The sequence below is a fragment of the Cupressus sempervirens genome, chromosome 11 (assembly GCF_028749045.1).
Source record: "Cupressus sempervirens isolate cs-2001-9-10 chromosome 11, ASM2874904v1, whole genome shotgun sequence".
NCBI classification, from domain to species: domain Eukaryota; kingdom Viridiplantae; phylum Streptophyta; class Pinopsida; order Cupressales; family Cupressaceae; genus Cupressus; species Cupressus sempervirens.
Window position 1 is genome coordinate 261,955,236 of NC_143128.1, and position 19,456 is coordinate 261,974,691.

General features: G+C 34.8%; 1 pseudogene; it reads right to left on the bottom strand.

Moving 5' to 3' along the window:
- Nucleotides 1–263: 263 nt before the first annotated feature.
- On the bottom strand, nt 264–3,295 carry LOC149529137 (glutamate receptor 3.1-like; annotated as a pseudogene).
- Between the last annotated feature and the right edge of the window lie 16,161 nt (nt 3,296–19,456).

Here is a 19,456-nt window from a genome sequence, read left to right on the forward strand (position 1 = left end):
GTGATTAAAAAAGACATTACAAATAATGACATCCAATCACAAAAGTCATTGAGCTATAAGTAGGGAGCCTTTCACAATGTTATTAGAAGCCAGATGCAAATATCAATCCACCCATCCATCACAATAGAACAACCTATGTTGACCCAAATTTGTCTCCTATCCTTTGTTAGAAAATTAACCTAAGAATACTCTTTGTCTAGGAGGGTAATGTGTATCTTATGATCTCCAGGGGGTACAAATGAGAAGGCTACATTTTTTATCATTTATTTGAAATAATAGGAATGGGCCACATAAAATAGGATGGTACAAGCATAATAGAGTTTGGAAATAAAAGACTCTATTGCATCTTGTGCTTGCATCTCAAACATACTTGCAACTCTCTAGCCTCCCCCCACAACTAATCTTTCTCTATCCTCTTTTGTCACTTTCACTTTACCACTACAACCATGGATGGCATAGGCATAGATGATTGCCAACTTGCAAAACAATGTGTTGGCATTGTCACACCTTGAGACCTCAATTTTGCCTCCATGTATAATCTATGAGCCTCTAACTTCTTGTTTTATTTATTTTATTATTACTTTCATGGTTTTAAAAAAAAAGCTTTGTTGTCTTATTTATTTCTTTCATTTTTTTTTTCTCTTTCTAATTTTGGCTCTTAGGTTTATCTTCTAGTTTTTAAGCTTTTTATGTTTCATTACATTGATTTTCTTTTTCTGTTTGTATTTCCTTTTTCAAAATTTTTGACTCTCTTCCTCCACCCTCCTCCTTTTCAAGTGGTCTAGGTCTTCAATCTAACCATTTCTCACCTACAACTCTTTCATTCTGAGGATGAATCACATAGTGTGATCTAGAATGTTGATGCAAAAACATTTCACATAGTTAAATCCCAAAAAATGTTATCTACCAACTCCAAAGTAATTTGATTATACCTCTTACATTGATTTTAATTAGGCATATACATTTAACTCCTAGAAAGCTAATTAACACATTTGTGCTTCCTTGATTAAAGGAAATCAGGTGTCACCTCTATCTCATCATTCCTTAACTAAAGGTAATTAGATGCTAACTTTTCCTATCAAGTGCCACTACTACTTCTCGAATTAGCTCCTCTCTTTATTAAAATAACTCATCTCCTACCCTTGCCACAACAAATCATTCATCCATGACACTATAAATATTTACTTTTTTCTTTTTCAATAACTAACATAATGAGTGTCAATTTTCATTCACTTGATTACTATTTTTTATATAAAAAATAGACATTAATCAATTTAATTGCAAAAAATCTTGGATAGAAAATTAATTAATTCTATAATCTTACACTTCCTTCCCAAAATAGAGTATTGAGGGCAAACCAAGCAAGGAATTAATTCTCCACAATATATGTAAAACCTATGGGTCAAATTGCTTAAGAAGTTTCTTATTAAAAGAATAAGAAACCAAGAAATATCACATACCAAAGAATAGGAAGGGCTTGCTCCTTTGGACATCCTTGAAAATCATGGTTTGATTTATCCTCTAAAGTCCATAAAATAACTCCCATGAGAAGAAAGAATGTAGCAGTTGTACACCACATTCCTAATGTGAATGGCTGCAGAAAAGCCCAAGTGACACTTGGATTGACCTTCCAGAGAGAGGTAGCCACAGCCAGTCCTACTTCTATGTAAGGCTGGGTGAAGTCCACAATCTTTGATCGACTGGTTATGATTAAGATGTCCCCAACTGCTGCATCAAATCTCTGCACTACAATAGTTATAAAAGATAACCCTAGTATGTATATGAAAATTAACTCTAGTGCACCAAAAAATGCAATGTGAGAATTTTATGAGGGCTATAACTTGTAGATGATTATCTTAAAGTATAGTAGTAGATATAAGAATAGTTTTGTATATAGTATATACCAACCTTTGAGGCAATTGGCTGTACAAGCTCATCATAATTGTGGTTTGATTTCCAATTTCCAAATGGTTCAAATTTGTAAGGAAGGGCATAAGGTAACAAGGCCACTACAACAACAAACACATCAATTATGAAGTCCTTCATCATGTTGGTGTTACCTTCCACTATATGCTCAAGCTCTTGAAACCCAACCTTTCTGGGCATAACAATCAAAAGATGTTTTCTATTATTAGGAAATACCCACCCACGTGGTATTAGTTTGTCTTGACCTAGCCATACTATATCAATCATTTTCTGACCCACAATTTTTTGGATGTGTGACTTGGAAGCTTTGATTTCTGGAGGAATAATAGACAAGCCAGATTGATTTGCACAAGAACTTACCTTGTAAAATCCTGTTCCAACTATATTGATGATCTAAAAAGTAGAACCAAGAAAATTTCTAGTTTTATCAACTTTCACAGGACAAATTAAGCTAGTGAAATTTTTTTGTAGCAATATATTGCGCAACTGTGATCCTCCTACAAACACCTTTAACTCTACTAATTCTATTTCATTTCCACTTAAATTGGAGAGCTGAGGATAACCTGTAAAATTAAAATTTCCTCCTTTCCTCAAGAAATTGTCAATTGAATGGGCAATTATCCAGATTGCATCATAAGCATATAGTCCAAATGCATTCAACTGGAAATCAATTATCTTAGTTTTGTAAAGATTGTTCCACCTTACTTTAAAGCATGCTCCTAATTTGAAATTAGAATATGCCTGCATATAGCAAGGAATCCTTGGAGTGAATTCATGGTTTCATAGTTAAGTCCATCAGAGTCCAGAAGGGAAGAGAGCCAATCTGTGGCTATCCAAACATAGGTACTATTCAACATTCCAAGTTATAGTACCTTAGAGAATAGATCAATAACTATATCTGGATTTATATGCACAACAAATACCCTTGACTCCATCAAAGCTAACTGCACCAACACACTTCCAATATAATTTTTACTGCCTCTAGGAGGAAATGGTATTTTTTTAACAATCTTAGAATTAACATCTTCTAGCACATCATTCAAAGAAGCTACTCCATTTCTCCCATAATCATCATTTGTATATGCAACCACAATATCTTTCAGCCATAGAAACCAATCATAGCTGCAATTACCATCATTCCATACATATCACTGTGTGTCGTGTAGAAAAAATATGGATACTGATATGATGAGAGAGTTGGATCTATTGCTCCAAATGAAAGAATTGGTACATGAAGTTCACTGGCTACATGTGAAACAATATGAGCAATAACAGAAGGTTGTGGCCCTACTATTGCAACATTGTTCATTTTCATCAACTCCAAAGCTGCAATAATAAAGGGCATTGAATGAATATCAGTTCCCGACATTATTTTCTCTCAGTAAACATATTCAAACAAGGACTCTACAATACACCATGATAGATCAGCAAGAAATTGTACAAGCAAAAAGTAGAATAGTGTGATAGAAACTTCATAAATAATAGGAGATTGATAAGAAAGGGTTTAACTATAAATAAAATGACATTTGAGTATTAATACAAAATATGCAATCTATGGAATGGTGTTGGTATGGTATGTACAAACCATATTTCTTAAGTTTAATTAGCTCTCCAGTCTGTTTTACATTAGAAATATTAAAAAGATTTTATTTTATATAATTAGGAATTTTGAAAACAAAGTTGACCATCAAATCAGCCAATTAGATTAGATTAGAATTTTATAAAAATGAGCTTCCTTCTTTAAAAATTAGGTAGAAGGAGAAAGTGTCTTGGATTTTTCTTTTTTTATGATAATTTTGAAATTTTTCATAAAGTTTAAAGATATGTTTTGGCATAAAGGCAAAGATAATGTTAGACAATAAATGATTGCAAAGTAGGTCCTCCAGTCTACCAAAGACTCATGGCACACCAATTTCAAAGAATCTGTAAATACTAGATAGATGGAAAATAGGCAAACAACAACAAAGGAGAAATCCTCCAAATCCCAGAGATAGGGCATAATAATTTATTCCCCTATGGATGATACATGTTCTAATTATTAAATGTAAAGTTTTCCCATCAACATTATCAGATTTCTCACATTCGTTTGGTCATTCATCTTGATTTTGGAAATGTGGAAATGCCTAGATGAATGGTTGCAAGAATGGAAGAAAAAATGGGAGCATGTGAATGAATCGTAGGAGCCTCCAAATGAGCCATAGGAGCCTGTGAATGAATCACAGGAGCTTGTGAATGAATTGCAAGAGCCTGCGATTGAATCAATGACCAGTGTAGATGGATATGTGGTTGACTATCTTGCAGTGTGTCTTGGGTATGTGGTCGGATGCCTTGGAATCCTACTTCTAATTTACATGATCGTAATTGCAATAATGATACTATACTTACTATTATTTGTCCCAATTGCAATAACAACTATGTTCCTCTGGAGAGATGAAAAAGAAAAGTATGGATACTATAAGAAACATGCACTAAACAAGAGCTAGCATTTTTTCTACATCCCTCTCTTAGATTCTTACATCTCTAAATTGGAAAATGATAATAATTCTAAGGATGGTAACATTGTAATCAATGGCTTAGGAAATGAGATGATCAGTTTCTTTAGAGAGCTTATTCAGTGTTGTGTTCAACAATTACCAGATTTGCTGATAAAACACTCCAACAAGTGGGCTAGAGAATTCCAGGAAGACAAGATAAGAAAGGCTCTAGAGATAGTAGAAAAGATCATAGCACTGATGGAGATGACAATAACAAGGGATATAGATGTCAACCAAGTGAATAAAAGAAGAGAAAATGGAAGAATAGAGAATGAAATTCGAATCAACTTGATGGATTGAAAGTAAAAGGTCATGCCATCTGTCTTGTTTTCAACTTATCTATCACATAGTCTAAATTCAACATTAGAAATTGTAAATCATTATGTATAAGTCATTTGTTAAATGGATATTTTCTATTTTGGGTTTTTTCTTGTTTGGTTTGGATTGATAAGAAGACGAAGTTAAGAAGTTTTGTATTGATTTTAAAAGTAAAAATTAAAGATATGCATGAGTTTTGCAGACTATCTTCAATAGAGAATGATTAGTCAACCAATAAATAATCAACATGTCCTAAACACTAACTACCCACCCCCACAAAATAAGAAATATATATAGAATAGCCCTAAGAATCACATGCCTTTTGATTTTATAATAACCTTATTTTTGCTATTCAAATTGTAGATTTTATCATCAAGGCCTAAAAACAATAATATGGAAAAATAATTTTATGCTATCTACTATCGAATCCTAGATTTTGTAGCAGAATGTAATGTTTTCATATCCTTGTTTAACTACACTTCAAAACTTTCAAAGTGACTAATGAAAATCCATTCCTAAATGTTTAAGCAAAGTATTTACTAATTCTAACAAGAAAAAGAAAGAGATTAGGGTTACTGTGGTCCCTGATGAGATGAGGAAGGACCAAATTCATCACACCCCAGTGGGTAGCAAAATCCCATCTTCGCTAGTGGTAGTGTTCTTGCATCTTTTGTCTCCAACTCTAACCACAATAATTTTAGTTAGAAGTCCATTCTCCATGAAACCCATAAGCCTCTCGAGGAACCTCAAACTCCTTTGGTTGATAGATTTCTTGATATCCATAACCTTGTGATTCCATACTGTCAAGATGGGTAATCGATCATAAATGCTCTGCACAAAAATCACCACTTTAAAATCTAAAATCCACATATCCATCTGCAAGTGTGAGAAAACAAACTCATTTCCATTCACCATCATTTGAACATTAATGGCCTTCATTCACATGCTAAGAGCCCCAAAATATAGTCATACACATTCACCAAATCTTGTGCTTATGCAACTCTTGTGCGCACTCTATGTTAAACATAACAAGTCGAAACCCTTTTTCATTAGAACATGTTAAGTTCGTGTTGGTCAAAATTTTGACCAAAACAAGCATGTTAAGCTCGTGATGGTTGAAATTTTGACCAACATGGGCATGGATTTTTAAAAAAAGATATTTTTCCTTCCATATTCAGACCAATCTAAAACATTTTAATAGATGGTCAAAAATTTTGGTCTAAAAATGGGGTCAAATGTACTAGTGTTTATATCTATGGGCTTCAATTGCTCAATAGCTAGAGTGCTAGGTGTGGTGGAATGAATAGGTGAAATGTTTCCTTATAGACTTGGCACAACTAAGCTTTCTCCATCACTTTGATCATCTTGGATGGTCACACTCACTACTTCATTCTCTAATTCCACTCCTTTAGTGGATAGACCAAAAATGTTTTTCCATGGCAACTCATTTTGTTGAACTATAGCTTCAATCTTATTTTGTAAAATCATAAAAATTATAAACTTTAGGACAAATAAGTTCCTATACTTTTTCAAAACTGTTTCCTTCTACTCCTTTGACAAATTAGGCATAACCTTGGATAATATGTCTTCTCTAATTTATTTCTCTATTGTTGATGTGTGTTACCATCTCCTATCAAGTTTGTTATATGAATCTATTAGAGTTTTCTTCTCTACTTTAGAAGCACCCAATTTATTATTTTCCATCATGTACACTATGACTTCTTCAAATTTAGATCTATCCTCATCATTTAGTGTATCACAGTTTACATACCTAAAATATGATAATCCTACAGAGCTATGTATGTCAGTGCATACCTCATCAATGGTCCTTTCTCTTCTACATACTATGGCTAGTTGATCATTTTTATCTCTTTCCTTTTTCTTAATCAATCTTCTACTCTTTTTTTGGATCATAGGGGCTCGAGGTTCTTCCTTTTATATTCTTGAGTGACTTATTTTAGTAGTCTTCACTACTCCTTTCTTTACTATTAGCTTGGCACTCATTGTTTCTTCCCTATTCCTTGGTTTGGTCAGTGGTGGAGGAGAGAGGGGTGTCATCAAGATCTTATTTTTAATTTCCTTTTCTTTAGGCTTAGTAGTTTTAGCTTTCTCAGTTGGTGGAGTCACCTTAACAAGGGCTTTACCCTAATCTCCTCCTTCTCCCTCTTCCTCATCACCAGTATCATTCTATTGATCTTCTCCAAGACCTTTTGTGAGTTGACAAGGTTCTTTTCCTTTTCCTTGTGTGCCTAGTTTCTGATCTAGCTCTTTAATCATTTTCCTTTTGTTCTTCTCCTTAGAAGCTATTTTGATATCACCTTTATTTCTTGCCTTAGCTTCTTCATACTTTGCAAATGGTTCTGCTTCAATATCAATATCTTCTTTTAGTAATGCAACAATGTTTTCACTTAATGTATAACTATCAACTTCATAGTCAAAAGCTTTTATCAAGGCTTTCCTTGGTTTTAGTTTCTTTACAAATGTGTTATATGTATCTACTAGAATACATACATCATTATAGTATTTCATTACTAACTTTGTTGATATCCTCATTTTTATTCTCATTCTCTGTTTAAACTTTTCAAAATATGTGTCCATTACATTCTCAAAAATTTCTCCTAATTAAGTAATGAACTCACCAATTTGTCTTGTCACTAGTTTATCTTGCTCCCAGACAATATTGCTAATAGTAGGAATATATTTTTGTACATAAAAGAAAATAAACATAACAAGTGATCTAAATTTACACATAGAGTTATTTACTTTTTTGACTGATGCCATATTTTATGCTAATTACAATCTTTGCAACTTGGAAATACCATACTCTGTTAGGATTAAACCATGGACAGAAATAAAAAAACTACATGCAAATATAACCAATAAAAAAAAAAAAATAGATCACATAGAAATGAACACAAGACACCAAGATTTAATGTGGTTCACCCAATCCCTGGGCTACATCCACCAAACAACAAGTTCGATCTTATTACAATCCAGTGATTACAACCTGATTACAATCTGTAATCCCTTACAACTCAATACTGCCACAAGAACAAATTTTGTATCACATCATAATAATGAAAAAATACATAACTCTAAACCCTTTTATACAAGTATTTTATGCCATTTTAGGGTTATAATTAATAATTACATGTTAGCCCAAAATCTTGATAAAATAGGGGCCCAAATGCCAAAAAATTATGGAGTATGTATAGTACTTTCCTAATCAATCACCACAATCTAACAATCTCCCACTTGGGGACTAATTAGGCTCCACACTAAACAACAATCTCCCATTTGGAGACTGATCCTATAGCAATGCCACTACCACATGGGGCTCCCGCTAGATCAAACCACCCTAGACTCTATTGTTCTTATATTCATGTTCAGTCTAGAAGACCAACTGAAGCTGAAGAGGAGTTCAAATTCTCCCTTGTTACAACCTTGGTCAAAATATATGTTGGATTGTCATTGGTAGGTATCTTCTCCAACTTTAACTATCCATCCTCCAAAATTGACCGAATGAAATGGTACCTCAACTGTATGTGTTTTGTCTTAGAATGTAGAGCTAAATTCTTTGCAAGATGAATGGCACTCTGACTATCTATGAACAAATAATTATCCTTTTGAGGATGTCCCAATTCTTCCAAGAAGAAATGAAGCCATATCATCTCCTTGGCTGCCTCTGTAGCAACAACATACTCTACCTCTATAGTGGATAGAGCATTGATCTTTTGTAACCTAGAAACCCAACTCATGGTTGCCCCACCAACAATAAAGATATAACTTGTAGTACTCTACCTGGTATCAATATCCCCCGCCAAATCTAAGTCAACATAGCCTTGTAAATTAGTAGTAGAGCCCCCAAAGTGTAAACACTTATTGGATGTTCCTCTCAAATATCTAAGAATCCACTTGATAGCATTCCAATGCTCAAATCTAGGATGACTCATATACCTGCTAACGACTCCCACTGCATGTACAATATCTAGCCTAGTCTATACCATAGCATACATCAAGCTTCCTATAACTAAAGCATAGGGTACCTTGGACATCTTATCCTCCTCTTCCTATGTCTTAGGACACATCTCCTTAGTCAATTTCAAAAAACTAGGTAAAGGTGTGCTAACAGCTTTAGCATTCTCCATCGAGAAATGTTGCAACACCTTCTCAACATAATCAGCCTGAGATAGCATCAATTTTCTATTCTTCCTATCTACAAATCTTCATACCAAGGATTTGTTTTGCTACCCCCAAATCCTTCATAGCAAATGCATGTGCTAACTGGCATTTCAGCCCCTTAATATGATCCATGTTAGACCCAGGTACAAGCACATCATCAACATATAAACATAAAATAATGTAGCTATCATTATCTAAACTCTTAAAATAAACACAATAATCTAAATGACACCTATTATAGCCATGCTCATGCATGAACCTATCAAATTTTAGATACCATTGCCGAGGTGCTTGCTTCAAGCCATATACATTTCTTCATCCAAATCACCATCAAGGAAGGTTGTTTTAACATCCAGCTACTCTAAACGAAAATCTTTAGTAGCTACAAGTCAATTCCCTTTTTTTGTGCAAATCCTTTTACAAATAACTTGGCCTTAAATATTTTCTTACCTCCTTCCTCTTCTTTCAACCTATAAACCCACTTATTCTGTAAAGCCTTTTTACCTGAAGGCAACTTGCACAAATCCCATGTCTTATTCTTTAGAAAAGAGTCCATTTCATCTTTCATTGCAGACTCCCACTAAATCTTAGTATCCACCTACATAGCTTCATCATAACTTTCAAGTTCACCAATAGTAGTAAGTAAAATAGAATACAAAGAGAGAAGAAATCTTTGTGGAGGTCTAATTTTCCTCGTTGACTATCTAACATTAATTGGTGTGTGTGGTATTTGTTGTTGCGATTGTTGCACATCATGAGGAATGGCTGGAATATCAAATTTTGGAGTATCATTTAGCACTACATAATCATCTTCTTTCTTCTCATGTTGCTGCAACAAATCTTTGTACAACACTTTCTCATTGAATATGAAATATTGGCTTCTTACAATCTTATGATTTTCAAAATCCCAAAGCCTATAACCAAATTCATTAATGCCATATCCAATAAAGACACATTTCTTTGATTTAGCTTCTAGCTTGGTTCTATTTTCAGAGTCTATATGAGCAAAAGCTTCACAACCAAAGGTCTTGAGAAATGAATAACTCACCTTCTTACCAATCCATGCCTCCTCTGGAATACCATAGCCCAAAGGAGTAGAGGAACCTCTATTAATCAAATATATAGCAGTATTGATAGCCTTCACCCACATGTGTAAGGGCAACCCAACATGCAACCTCATGCTCCTTGCACACTCCATTATAGTCCTATTCATGCATTTAGCCACTCCATTTTCTTGTGGAGTTCTTGGAATAGTTTTTTGTCTAAAAATACCATTAGTGGAGCAATAATTTTCAAATTCATGACTACAATATTCACCACCATTATCAGATCTGAGACATTTTAATTTCTTACTAGTCTCATTTTCAACCAAGCATTTCCATTTCTTAAAAGTTTGAAATACATCAGATTTCTATCTAAGGAAATAAACCCATACTTTTCTAGTTACATCATTAGGAAATGTAACATAATAATGAGAGCCACCAAGAGAAGATACCTAAGCTAGTCCCCATACATCTGTATGCACAAGCTTTAATTTCTCCTTTTTGTTCTTTTTCCCAATCTTTACAAAATTCACTCTCTTTTGTTTTCCATATACATAACTTTCACAAAAATCCATATTAACACATTTTAGACCTGGTAAAACTTTCTTTGAATGAAGTACTTTCATACCTTTCTCACTCATGTGCCCAAATCTATTGTGCCATAGTGTTGTATCCGAATCTACAGTAGCTATTTGTTCTCCCTGCTCAACTGCAATAATTGTTCCTGAATATTCATTTTTTTCTGAAACAATCAAAGTAGAAGGAACAATATGACCTATACAAAGATATAAGGTGCCTACTTTCACACCTTTTCTTACTACAAGGGAAACTTTTGAAACCTTCCAATTTTTATCATTAAAAGTAACTACACAACCCTCATCACTGAGTTGCATTGCTGAGATTAAATTCCTAATCAACCTTGGAACATGTCTTACCTCATGTAGTAGCCAATGATTCCCATTTTTCAACTTAATCCTTATTTTACCCTTTCCAACAATATGATAGGGTTCATTATCCCCCAAATAAACAAGCCCAAAATCCCCTTGGACATAATCAATGAAATAACCTCTATGAGGTGTAGCATGAAATGAAGCACCAAAATCTAATACCCATGAATCATCAATGCTTTCTAAAGATAGAAGAAAAGAATCCTCTTTAGATTTGTTAATTACCACATTTTCCTCCTTATCTCCATCTAATTTATCTCCTTCATTTTTCTTCAATTCTAACAATCTTTCTTTTTGTGCCCTGGTTTCCCATAGTACTAGCAATTGTTTGGTACTCTAGATTGAGACCTCTTCTACTTTGACTTTCCTCTTGATTTCCCATGATTTCCAAAATTACCTCCTCTCTCAGTCATTCTATGCCTGCTTTGTGCATTCAAAACACTTTCTTATGTAGATCCACCTAAGGTTTTTCTATGAGTTTTCTCAATTAAAATAACACCAATCACATCATCATATTTTAGGGTACTAGATCTAGGAACATAATTACTCACAACCATGATCAAGCCATTCCAACTTTTAGGCAAAGAACACAAAATCAAGAGAGCCCTAATTTCTTCATCAAAATTGATACCCACAGAAGATAACTGACTAGTAATAGTATTAAACTCATTTAAATGATCTGCAATAGATCCACCTTCTTCCATTTTCATATTAAATAAATTCTTCATGAGAAATACCTTGTTTGAAGCGGAGGGCTTTTCATATAGTGTTGCTAGGGTTTTCATCAACTCTTCTATCATCTTTGCTTTTGTAATATTAAATGCAACTGATGGTGTCAGGCATAATCGAATGCTTCCAAGTGCCTTTCTGTCCAAAAGATCCCATTTATCATTTGACATAGTTCCTTGATTCTTGGCTTTTCCTTCCAACAGCTTTCGTAAATCCTTCTAATATAGATAGTCTTCCATTTGCATCTTCCATAACTGGAATTTCTGCCCATTAAACTTATCAACCCTCAACTTACCCTCATTTTCCATTTCTCCCACTCAACCATGAAACTTTCCTACAAAGGATAACTGTAAAACAACTAGGCTCTGATACCACTTGTTAAGATTAAACAACAAATAGAAATAAAAAGCTACATGCAAATATAACCAATAACATAAAAATAATAGATCACACAGAAATGAACACAAGGCACCAAGATTTAACGTGGTTCACCCAATTCCTGGGCTATGTCCACCAAACAAAAAGTTCGATCTTATTGCAATCTAGTGATTACACCCTTATTACAATCTGTAATCCCTTACAGCTCAATATTGCGGCAAGAACCAATTTCACATCACATTATAATAATGAAAAAATACCTAACCCTAAACCCTTTTATACAAGTATTTTATGTCATTTTATGGTTATAATTAATAATTACATGCTAGCCCAAAATCTTGATAAAATAGGGCCCAAATTTTTTTGGAGTATGTATAGTACTTTCCTGATCAGTCACCACAATCTAACATACTCATGATCCTTCATGACAATCTTCCACACTTGGTTAATTGCCATACATGGTACATTATTTTCTCTTCTTGATTGGTAGAATTTGTGAGAAATCACTCTCACTACAAATTCAATCATTGGATTTGTTATGGTTGAGACACTCGTTCCTCATCCATTTCACTCAACCTTTGTGGTTTTTTGGATTTTTCTCTTAGCTCAAACATCACATAGTCTTCTTCTTGTCCAAGGTTAGATACCCTGTGACCTTGTGAATTATCTTCTTTGTAATCTCTATAGGTCCATTGTCTAGCAATAGTTTCATGTCATGGATCATTCTTAGGACTGCCTTGATTCATTCTATCTTAAAGTTCTTTAGAAATTCTAGGGCATGAGTTAACCATTTTCTCTCAAAAATCTTGAATTCATCCTTCAAAATTACTTCATCACATAATTTGTCAAATGCCCCATGGATTTCATAATCACCTCCTCTCCAATTTTTTACATATAAAAAATCCATACATCGTGAACTATAATAGCTAAAAATACACATAACAAGTGATCCAAATTTACACATAGAGTTATTGGCCTTTCTAAGTGATGTCATATTTTCTACTAATTGTAATCTTTGCAAGTTGACAAGATCATACTCATGATCTTTCATGACAATCTTCCATACCTAGTTAACTACCATACATGGTACACTATTTAGTCTTCTTGATTGGTATAATTTGTGAGAAATCACTCTCACTGTAAATTCAATCATTGGATCTATTATGGTTGAGATGGTCATTACTTGTCCATTCCACTCAGCCTTTCTCTTTTCTTGGATTTTTCTCTTGGCTCAAACATCACATAGTCTTCTTCTTGTCCAAGTTCAGATACCCTATGACCTTATGAATTATCTTCTTTTTAATCTCTATAGGTCCATTTTCTAGCCATAGTTTCATGTCATGGATCATTCTTAGCACCACCTTGATCCATTCTATCTTAAAGTTCCTCATAAATTCTCGGGCATGAGTTAACCATTTTCTCTCAACAATCTTGAATTCATTCTTCAAAATTCCTTCATCACATAATTTGTCAAATGCTCCATGGATTTCATGATCAACATCCTCTCCAATTTTTCAAATATAACAACTCCATACATCATGAATCATAATAATTTTATGTGGTATCAATGATAACACACCTATTGAGTCACTCTGCATTACGATCTTAAGAATAACACAAAATTTAGGTGGAGGATAGGTGTCACTCTTCACCAGTTGAATTTTTATTACCTCTTTTCCTTGGCTCATTCCTTATGATGATGAAGCTTCCATCTTTATTTGATAAGGTTTTTTTGTCACAAAATTTTGCACCCTTGCCCAAAGTTTTTACCTATGGACAACCTTGTGAAACATGGAAAAAACCTCCAAGCTATGCAACTTGAACTATGAGGTTGAGTCTATGGAGAAGGTCAGCTTCCTTTTCTATTAGGATGCACCCAACTACTCTTGGAGAGGAAAAGGGAGAAGGAATGCATAGAATCAAACTAACTAATCTATTCTAAGAAGGTGATACACCAAAATAGAGTGTTTTACCTTATCTTTGCCCATAAATGCACAATTAACCAGCTATAACCTCAAGGAATAAAAATTCAGACTTTGTTTCATCCAACAATTACATGTAGATTAGACAACAAAAGAATGCTATAGGAGATACTTCACTTAATATCATTAAAATTCCATAAGTAGATAAAATCATGCAAATTGTAGAATATGAACAAGAAAATTAACTAGAGGCAAAGGAGGCTTGCATAGTGTGTTAATGGCTGAAAGAGATACAATAGAGAATTATAATGGCTTAGAGGCATGAGAAATTATAGTAGTATGCATGGGAAGCAATACCAAAGAATCAGAGAAGACCAAAAAAACTTTGAAAGTGTACAAAACTTACTTTTATAGTTGAATCATAACCAAGAAACTTCTAATGGAAGAAAAGAACAACCACCATCATTGAGATAACCATAGAGATCAAGAAAATTTGATTTTGGAGAAGACCCAGATGCAAGAAAATCCAATATTTTTCCCAAAAGAATGACCCTGAGAAGACAAGAGTGATGGTCATTAGTGCTAACTGGGTAGATGGATAACTAGGTGATGAGTGCATGCTCCTTTTGCATTTACTAGGCATGGGAAATGTCAAAAGCAATCTGCAGATGATAAAAAATATGATACACCATTAAGAGTTGTTTCTTCTTGGCTACTAGCATGCCAAGTTAAATGTATTAGTAGGTCAATCATATTCAACATTCACTCATGTACCTTTCCTACAATTCAATTAGATGAAGACCCTTTTCTTTTCTAGCTCAAACAAGTAAAATACCTTCACCATGGTAAACTCAAGGTTCTACGATCCTACGATCATCAACCTATCTTAACATTGGGCCCCCTTGAAGTCTCTTTAAATTCTTATGATCACCATGATGCTACGAAAAACCCTCATCTTCATATCTTTAGAAGACCTCTTCAGGTACACTTACAATCTTATGACAACAACATATCATAAGATCATAACCCTTCTAACCATCTCTCATGAGTATATGCCTCTATGATGTTATGATAGCTAATTATCATAACATTGGTGGCTTTGACAATTAACTTCAAAATCTCATGCTAGATCATAAGATCATAGCATGGGAACATGGCCATATTACCGTAGTGTTGACTTTTCACTCGTACAATAGGGATTGAAGAAATGGGACCCACTAGGGACACATGGAAAATCCTTGCTATGTTGCACAAAATAACTACCTTGCAACTCTACAAAGTGAAAAAGTGACAACCATGGATGATTCTTGATCTGATAGTGAGTAAAATGTATTGAAGGAACTAGTCCATGTTGAGATAATGGGTGTTGCACACATTGCATAATATTGTTATTTTATTTTATTATGTAATGTTGTACCTAGATGGACGTGCAACATGTAAAGATTCCCATAGAATATTCTTGATGAGTTGTATTGTAACATTGTGATAATATTTCATGTAATTATTTAATATTGGGGGAAAAGAATTAAATGCCCAATATTAAATGTGGGGTCAGTGGGTTAGGTAGCACATGGTTTTAGCACATGGTTTATGTAATACCACTTAATGATTTTGTGGGACTTGCTACTATATAAGCAGCCACAAGGGTAGTTGTTGTAGAGTGAAAAAGAGTGACAAGGAGAAGACAAAAGGCAAGAGTCGAGCGGGACAAGGCTTGACAGGTTAGCCAAGGGAGCATTTGTGAAGGTTGAAAGCATGGCATGGGATGTGTGGATTCATGCTTGTTCACATAGTTTTCTCGGTTGTGGCTATGGCCATGAAGGCTTCCATGGTTGTATGGAAATGGTTATTTTGCTGAATAATACATGGTGATGGATGCTTTTGGAGGCTGGGTTTTTCCCTCAATGAGGGTTTCCCAAGGTATATCTTGTGTCACAATTTTGTGGGTATGTTGTCTATTCTCTTGCATGTGGATTTTAATTCCATATTTATTTCAGATCTATTATGGGTTATGTGGAAATGGTTATATTCTTTGTTGCCAAGTTTCCCTACAAGCGGTATTAGAGCTATAGTTTTATTGTAACCCTAGATTGAATCCATGGGAATGCATGAGAGGATAAAAGAAAAGGGCAAGATATATGAATGATTTATTGTAGATCTGAGGGCTTTGGATTTGCTGTTATGATGGGATGTTAAAATATTTGGGCATGTGAAATTGTTGGACAAAAAGAATTTTTTGGATGTTTCATTTAAATGAGGGTTTTGGGGGGTAGCATGCAGAAATGACCTCCTGGGTAAAAACAAACCTCACCATTGGATCCGGGTCAACATTTCCATAAATATTGATATATAATATGCCCTAGTTTGGCCATGTTCAGAGGAAATGAAAGAGTTTTTTAGTTTCAGCCCATGATGGCCATCAAATTTAATCCCGTCGGAATTTTCGTCACTGAAAATATAAAAAATGAAAAATCATACTGAAATTGGTAAAAAGACTGTCTTAGTAAAACGGCCATAACTTTCTCTCAGAATTTCAGATTTCAGAGTTCTTATAGGCGTTGGAAAGCTAATTCAGAGCACTACAAGATGGTGTAGGTTTGGTTCTATGATTTTGAAAAATTTTCAGGTTTTAAGAGCCCTAAAGTCAGATGTTATTTATTTTGAGCACGTATTAGGGCATAACTTGGGCATATGGAGTCAGATTTTGGACTTCGAGTAGTCAACAGAAAGCTCTTGAAGAGCTCTACACATTGGTTCAGATTTCGTGCAGGTTTGGCATGATTTATTTGATGATATATTGATCTGAATAGTTTATAGGTATATTTTGACTATGGTAACATTGTGAGTTTATGGCATTGGAGATTTAAGATTTGATTTCATTGTATACTCAATTCATATTTCAGATTGGTCTCATGATGATATGGTTATCAGTGTTTGGTTTGGATATACATGATGACTTGTTGGGTCTACAAGTTGTGCAGTGTTGTAAGCGGTCTATACTTACAGGTTGCATTTATAGCTTGGTTATGGGTTGTTTTTGCCCATTGATCTTTCATTATTGATGCATATTCAGATTGGTGGCTTGGATTTGGGTTGTCTATGCCCTAAGTCACATGATTTACTATTTTCTTCATGTAGAAGGGATGAGACATTGTTACCAGGTACAGTCATGGTGGAGGATTGTGGTTGACTATTTTATGCTGACAGGTTGGACATATTGAGAGCCAGATGCTCAGTTCATGGATGTGATCATGGTGTCATGGATTTTGGCATGACATGATTGGTTATGTAGGTACATCCTTGATGTTCATTAGCTTGGATTTCTAATTTGGTTATGGTGGTATATCTTCTTGGTAGAGGATCATGGTTATTTGGTTTCTTTTGAGGAGCTCATGATGTGCACTTTGAGTTCTTTGACGGTTTGATACCTTGGTTGATTCTTATGGTTAGAAGATGGTTTTTCATCATATGTAATGGATAGCTTGGATACACAGTTTAGTGGGAGCTTGTGACAATGATGGGGTGACAGTGCAGGATTAGTTCCTGGTTTGATTTGGATCTTCACATAGGAGATGGATTTTATGATGCCATAGGTGACTTGGTACCACAGTTGAGTGGGAGTTGTTGGCATTGATATATTTATTGAGTGTTTGTAGATGTTGGAGGTTTTTCTTAGATCCTATTGCTGTAGAAGCGTCTTTGACATTTGCATGGTGCACTTGTTTTTCTTCATGGTGTATGGAGATGGTTGCATCTTGAGGACTCATAGGGTTCTTGGCAAAGGTGTGATTTATGCTTTTATTTGGCATGTTATCCTTGGTATGAGGATGGTTTCATTATTATGTCATGGTATACTCTTGATACGTGTTTAGAGTTGTGACATGTTATGGTGTGTTCATATGGAGCATGTTATCTCTTTAGTTGAGATGGTTAGATCATGTTGTCATGTTTATGTTCCTGAGGCCATGGTTGGAACTTTGACATTGATCTTGGTTTAGTTTCTTGGTATTGAGTACACTGATCATAAGCTGGATACTTCATGATATTGCTATGTTGCATTTGGAGTTGGCATGGATTGATTGGTTACAGGTGCTCATGGATACTTAGAGACGGTGGTGACACTAATTTCTCTTGGATTAGAGAAGTATTTGTTGGGACGGTTGATGGTTTCAACAGGAAGTCCGAGGGGCAGTCACCTGATATGGACTTGAGAGGAGATTGTTCTTAGATGAGTCTTGGTTGGAGACTTGGGCATCTTGATGAGCATTCTCATTCCCCACTCTTGGTCTACTCAGCGGTTTGCTACTTGAGAGGTATAGCCCATTGTTTCTCTCAATTGCATTATATTTATACTTATCTTTCATGGATATGGATCTTGAGCTATGGCACATGAGTTAGTTCTGAAGGGTTCATTTGAGAGATGGTTTAACATTGGTTATCTCCATGTGCATATGTTGTTATGCTGGTTGAATTTGGGAGATGGTTTTATATTGGGCATTTTCCTTGGATTAGGAATGGTTATTCCTTGGTTTAGGAATGGTTAATTGAGTTTGATCTTCTTGTGAGAGGCTTACATCCATGATTAGTTATATGGTATGGTTTGGGTGTTGTTGAGGCTTCTTGTTGGGGTTTTATGGAGGAGATCATACTTGCACATTTTACATCTAAAGGTGTGTGTAGAAGGACATGATACAGGTTATGATTTGCATGGTTTCTCTAGTCTTGGTTATCTTCTTGGATGTTCAGTTTTGCCTACATTAGATTTGAGATTGGTTGGAGATTGTGATCACTGGTTTGTGCTCATGTATGTCATGTGAGAGATGACATGGTTATTTCTTTATCTCTTTCCTTTGTTGGTTGTGGTGAACTTGGGAGAGCATTGGAGACTTGTTATGAGAGTTTTTCTTCTAGGTTATCAGTTGATGTATTGTGGATTCCTTGATACTACATGGATTCACTTTTCTTTGAGATGTGTTGAGTGGATTGGTTATAGATTTGACATTATCTTTTGCAGTGGGAGCTTCTTGGTATATATGTGGCAGGTATTGCTCTTGAGGCTTGTGATTGCAGGTTGTAGATTGGATATGTCGGTGATATGAGATTCACTTGTTATACCTTTGAGGTATGGATAGTTGGATGGGTTTGGCACTTACTGTGGGTGCTATTTCAGCTATGGATATTTTGACAACTACAGATACATGTGCTTTCCTTTAGATCAAGTTTTTTGTGCTTGGAATTTCAGTTGGTACAGGATTTTATGATCTTCTAATGTGACAGGTTGGGTGGTTTTCTCTTTGGATGGCTTCTATGTATGTCCAGTGGTAGTGGCATAATAGGAGGTGAGATCATTCATGTTCGAGATGCTGGATACTTTGATTTTGTTGCGGGTACTAGGATGGAGCACTTGGTGTATTTTGATCCATGATGGTGGATGTGCTGGGAGGGATTGTTCCCTTGTTCATTTATGTGGCTACGAA